This window comes from Symphalangus syndactylus, chromosome 17 (genome assembly GCF_028878055.3).
Source record: "Symphalangus syndactylus isolate Jambi chromosome 17, NHGRI_mSymSyn1-v2.1_pri, whole genome shotgun sequence".
Taxonomy (NCBI): domain Eukaryota; kingdom Metazoa; phylum Chordata; class Mammalia; order Primates; family Hylobatidae; genus Symphalangus; species Symphalangus syndactylus.
The window spans coordinates 10,046,841-10,052,824 of NC_072439.2; positions in this window are offsets into that span (position 1 = coordinate 10,046,841).

Below are 5,984 nucleotides of genomic sequence, written 5' to 3' on the forward strand. Positions count from 1 at the left end.
CGCCCGCCACCACGCCCGGCTAATTTTTTTTTTTTGTATTTTTAGTAGAGACAGGGTTTCACCGTGGTCTCGATCTCCTGACCTCGTGATCCGCCCGCCTCGGCCTCCCAAAGTGCTGGGATTACAAGCGTGAGCCACCGCGCCCGGCCTAATTTTTGTATTTTTAATAGAAACGGGGTTTCACCATGTTGGCCAAGCTGGTCTCAAACTCCTGACCTCAGGTGATCCACCCACCTCAGCCTCCCAAAGTGCTGGGATTACAGGCATGAGCTGCTACACCTGGCTGATGTCTTTATTTTTTAACGACAGTTTGGCTGGGTATAAAATTATTTCTCCAGACCATCTTACTTCAAAATTAAGTCCTCCAGAACTTTGTAGACGTTTTTCTATTGACTTCTAGCAATGAATATTGCTGAAATAAAGTCTGGAGTGAGGCTTTTCCCTTTTAAGTCACTTGGTCTTATTATGTTGATGCACTCAGGTGTAAGCCATTTAGTATCATTTTTCTTGGGACATGGTGAGTTATTCCAATGTATAGACGAAAATCTTGTATTTCTGGGAAGTTTTCTTAAATCATAAATTTAAGGCCAGGCGCGGTGGCTCACGCTTGTAATCCCAGCACTTTGGGAGGCCGAGGCGGGCGGATCACGAGATCAGGAGATCGAGACCATGGTGAAACCCCGTCTCTACTAAAAATACAAAAAAAATTAGCCGGGCGTGGTGGCGGGCGCCTGTAGTCCCAGCTACTCGGAGAGGCTGAGGCAGGAGAATGGCGTGAACCCGGGAGGCGGAGTTTGCAGTGAGCCGAGACTGCGCCACTGCACTCCAGTCTGGGTGACGGAGCGAGACTCCATCTCAAAAAAAAAAAAAAAAAAAAAAAAAAAAAATCATAAATTTAAATATTTGCTGCGTTCCGTTATTTTGTATCTCTTCTTCGAGAACGTAATTTTTATATATGTAGTATAGCCTTTTTCTAGCTTCCAAACCTATTATCTTCTCTCTGACCCTTCATGATGATCTGTTATTTTCATATATTGTGTTAGCTTTTGTCAATCCTGTTTTCCATGTCCTTTTACTATTATATGTTCTGCAACATCTGGTCTCCTTAAGGCAATTTAGACTTCATTTTAACTAATTTGGACTTTCATTTTTTCTTCCATTTCTTTCCTAAATTCTGCAACCTCATGTTAATCTCCTTCTGTTTCCTTTCCGTATCTTCTATGAACTGAATTCCTGCTTTGTGATAATTTACTTAAATATTTGGTGGTTTGTTTTTTTTTGTTTTTTTGGTTTTTTTTGAGAGAGGGTTTCACTCTGTCGCCCAGGCTGGAGTGCCATGGCGCAATCTTGGCTCACTGCAACCTCCACCTCTCAGGTTCAAGTGATTCTCCTGCCTCAGCCTCCCAAGTAGCTGGGATTACAGGCACCCACCAACTCTCCAGGCTAATTTCTATATTTTTAGTAGAGATGGGGTTTCACCATGTTGGCCAGGCTGGTCTTGAATTCCTAACTTCAAGTGATCTGCCTGCCTCAGCCTCCCAAAGTGCTGGGATTACAGGCATGAGCTACCGCACCTGGCCTGTATTTGGTGATTTTTAAACAACACTTATTTTCTCTGTGACATCTTTATTTCAATCCTATCCTTTTCTTTGTCTTTCTTTCTTTTTTTGAGAGATGGAGTTTCACTCTTGTTGCCCAAGTTGAAGTGCAATGATGTGATCTCGCCTCACCACAACCTCTGCCTCCCAGGTTCAAGCAATTCTCCTTCCTTAGCCTCCCAAGTAGCTGGGATCACAGGCATGCGCTACCACGCCTGGCTATTTTTTGTATTTTTGTAGAGACGGGGGTTTCTCCATGTTGGTCAGGCTGATCTTGAACTCCCGACCTCAGGTGATCCACCTGCCTTGGCCTCCCAAAGTGCTGAGATTACAAGCATGACCCACCATGCCTGGCCTTAATCCCATCCTTTATTTTCTCATGTTTGAATAAGGGTGATCTCCCTAAACCAGACTTTATTAGGAGGTTATATGATGATCAAGCCAGGACTCTGCTCCTGTTAGTAGGAATCCTTCTGTGACACAGTATGTGTGACAGTGAGTTATTTTAGCCTTTGTTGTTCTCTGACTCAGCAACGCTGGCACAGCAGGGTTGTTTAGAAGGCAACCCCACGCCAGCACCCAGTTTACGGGAAGATTCCTTCCTCCTGCAAATATGATTTCCCATGGCAGTTACTCATTCAACCTGCATTCCCTTCTTCCTGAAGTTTCATGCCAAACTGAATCTACAAAAACTCCTACTGCCAGCTTGTTCCTAATATTATTATTATTATTTTGAGACAGAATTTCACTCTTATTGGGCAATAAGATCTCAGCTCACCACAACCTCTGCCTCCCAGGTTCAAGCAATTCTCCTGCCTCACCCTCCCGAGTAGCTGGGATCACAGGCATGAGCCACCACGCCCGGCTAATTTTGTATTTTTAGTAGAGATGGGATTTCTCCATGTTGGCCAGGCTGTTCTTGAACTCCTAACCTCAAGTAATCTGCCCGCCTCAGCCTCCCAAAGTGCTGGGATTACAGGTATGAGCCACCACGCTCGGCCCGGCAATGATGAGTTTTAAAGAATATACAGGTTATTTTCTTTTTATTTTTATTTATTTATTTATTTATTTGAGACCGAGTCTCGCTCTGTCGCCAGGCTGGAGTGCAGTGGCGCAATCTCCGCTCACCACAAGCTCTGCCTGCCGGGTTCAAGTGATTCTCCTGCCTCAGCCTCCCGAGTAGCTGAGACTACAGGCATCTGCCACCACGCCTGGTGAATTTTTTGTATTTTTAGCAGAGACGGGGTTTCACCATGTTGGCCAGGCTGGTCTTGAACTCCTGACCTCGTGATCCACCCACCTTGGTCTCCCAAAGTGCTGGGATTACAGGCCTGAGCCGCCGCGCCCCGCCGGTTTTGGTGGGCATCACCTATCCTTCGCTCTAATGGAGAGAATGTTGCAGAAATCGTGTAGGTGCAGGTTTAGGTGCAGGCACAGGTTTAGGTGTAGCACAGTTGTAGATATAGGCAGAGGTGTAGGTATAGCACAGGTTTAGATGTAGGCACAGGTGTAGGTGCATTGTAGGATTAGGTGCAGGTGTAAGCACAAGTGTAAGTATAGGCAGAGGTGCAGGTGCAGGCACAGATATAGTTGCAGGTACAGATGTAGGTGCAGATGTAGGTGTATATTTTCTCTTGGAAATAGCAAAGCACTGGCCAGGCATGGTGGCTCGCGCCTGTAATCCTAGCACTTTGAGAGGCCGAGGTGGCCAGATCACCTGAGGTCAGGAGTTCGAGACCAGCCTGGCCAACATGGTGAAACCCCGTCTCTACTAAAAATACAAAAATTAGCCAGACATGGTGGTGCACGCCTGTAATCCCAGCTACCCTGGAGGCTGAGGCAGGAGAATCACTGGAACCTGGGAGTCGGAGGCTGCAGTGAGCTGAGACCACACCACTGCACTCCAGCCTGGGTAACAAAGCGAGACTCTGTCTCAAAAAAAAAAAAAAAAAAAAAAAAAATCAAAGCACCTTGAAACTCTACAGTTTCAATCCCAGAATTCATTACCCACTGTCATATTTAGAAGGAAGCTCCTCTCCCAGTGTTCCCTATCTTGGTAAATGGTGATACCCACCCCATGAGAAACAGGGTACTCTCTGCTTCTTTCACAAACGCCATAGTCTGATTATTTATTTTTTTATTTTGAGACAGAGTCTCGCTCTGACACCCAGGCTGGAGTGCAGTGGTGTGATCTTGGCTCACTGCAACCTCCGCCTCCCGGGTTCAAGTGATTATCCTGCCTCAGCCTCCCGAGTAGCTGGGACTACAGCTGTCCACTACCACGCCTGGCTAATTTTTATATTTTTAGTAGAGATGGGATTTCGCCATGTTGGCCAGGCTGGTCTGGTGCTTCTGACCTCTGGTGACCCCCCAACCTTGGCCTCCCAAAATGCTGAGATTAAGGCGTGAGCCACCGCGGCCGGCCCTGGCCATTTTATTTCACCCAGTTCTGACATTGTACTTCCTGAAACTCTTTCCCATCCAGCCATGTCACCCACTTCCAGGCTACAGAGAAATTGAGAGTGCCAAGGAAGCCGCCACTGTCTGTGGTTGGCAGAATAGCACCTCAAGGACATTCCCAGCCCCGTCCCCAGGCCTGTGAATGGGTCACCTTAAATGATCAAGGACGTTCCCAGCCCAGTCCCCAGGCTTGCGAGTGGGTCACCCTAAATGACAAGAGATTCGCGGATGGGATTAAGGATGCTGAGATGAGAGATTATCCTGATGACTCAGGTGGCCCAAGGTCATTACAGTGTCCTCAAGAGAGGAGGCAGGAGGGTGAGAGTCAGAGAGAAGAGGCTGTGCTGCTGGATGTGAAGATGAAAGGCCTCAGCCCGCAACCCTACACCAGGGATGCAAGCGCCTCCAGATGCCAGAAAAGGCGGCAAACAGACTCTCCCCTGGGGCCTCTGCAAGCAGCAGCCCTGCTGATACTTGGACTTTAGCCCAAGTGAGATCGACTTTGGACCCCAGCCTCCAGAAGGATAAGAGAATAAATGTGATTTTTGTTGTCGTTGTTGTTTTTGAGACAGAGTCTTACAGTCTCTCTCTGTCGCCCAGGCTAGAGTGTAGTGGTGCAATCTCGGCTCACTGCAGCCTCGACCTCCCAGGTTCAGAAGCGTCTCCTGTCTCAGCCTTCTGAGTAGCTGGGATTACGTGCATGCGCCACCACACCCAATTAATTTTTTTTTTTTTTTTTTGAGACAGAGTCTCGCTGTCGCCCAGGCTGGAGTGCAGTGGCGCGATCTCGGCTCACTGCAGGCTCCGCCCCCCGGGGTTCACGCCATTCTCCTGCCTCAGCCTCCCGAGTAGCTGGGACTACAGGCGCCCGCCATGTCGCCTGGCTAATTTTTTGTATCTTTAGTAGAGACGGGGTTTCACTGTGTTAGCCAGGATGGTCTCGATCTCTTGCCCTTGTGATCCGCCCGCCTCGGCCTCCCAAAGTGCTGGGATTACAGGCGTGAGCCACTGCACCCGGCCAACCCAATTAATTTTTGCATTTTCAGTAGAGATGGGGTTTTGCCATGTTGGCCAGGTCTCGAACTCCTGACCTCAAGTGATCCGCCCGCCTCAGGCTCCCAAAGTGCTGGGATTACAAGCGTGAGCCACCACGCCCGGCCTGAATGTGTAGTGTTTTAAGTCACCCCATTTGTGGGCGTTTGTTACAGCAGTGAACAGATGCTAAGATGGGAACTGTCTTTGTCCATTTGCCCTGCTGTAACAAAGTACCATAGACTGGTGGGTTAGAAACAATAGAAGGTTATTTCACACAGTCCTAGGGGCTGCAAGTCTGCGATCAGGGTGCCAGCATGATCAGGTGCTGGTGACGGGGGTCCTCCTGGTTGCACACCGCCTGCTTCTCAGTGTCCTCACATGGCAGACAGGTATCTCTTGGTCCTCTTTTATAAGGACACCAACGCCATGCATGACAGCTCTGTGCCATAACCTCATCGCCTCCCCGAGGCCTCACTTCCTAATACCATCACCTTGAGGGTGGGAATTACGACATATGAATTTGGGGGAGACACAGGCGTTCAGGCCATAGCAGAGACTGGGGGTGTTTTCCTAACCTATTTGAGCCTCAATCTCCACGTCTGTGGAATGGGGACAATGATAATCCCTCCATCATTAGGTCACTCTAAAGATCCATAAGTTGTGTAACAGGTGTCAGCTGGTTTGACTGTGGTTGTCGTTCCGACTCTGACGGTCCCGTGGGCCCTCAGGAGGAGCGTCGGCTGCTTTGATTGTGGCTGTCGTTCCGACTCTGACGGTCCCGTGGGCCCTCAGGAGGAGTGGATGAACAAGTCTGGACTGAAGAGATTCAGAAGGCGCTAGAGATGGTCAATGAAAGTGACTCGGAAAATAAACAGCTGGACAAATCGCACG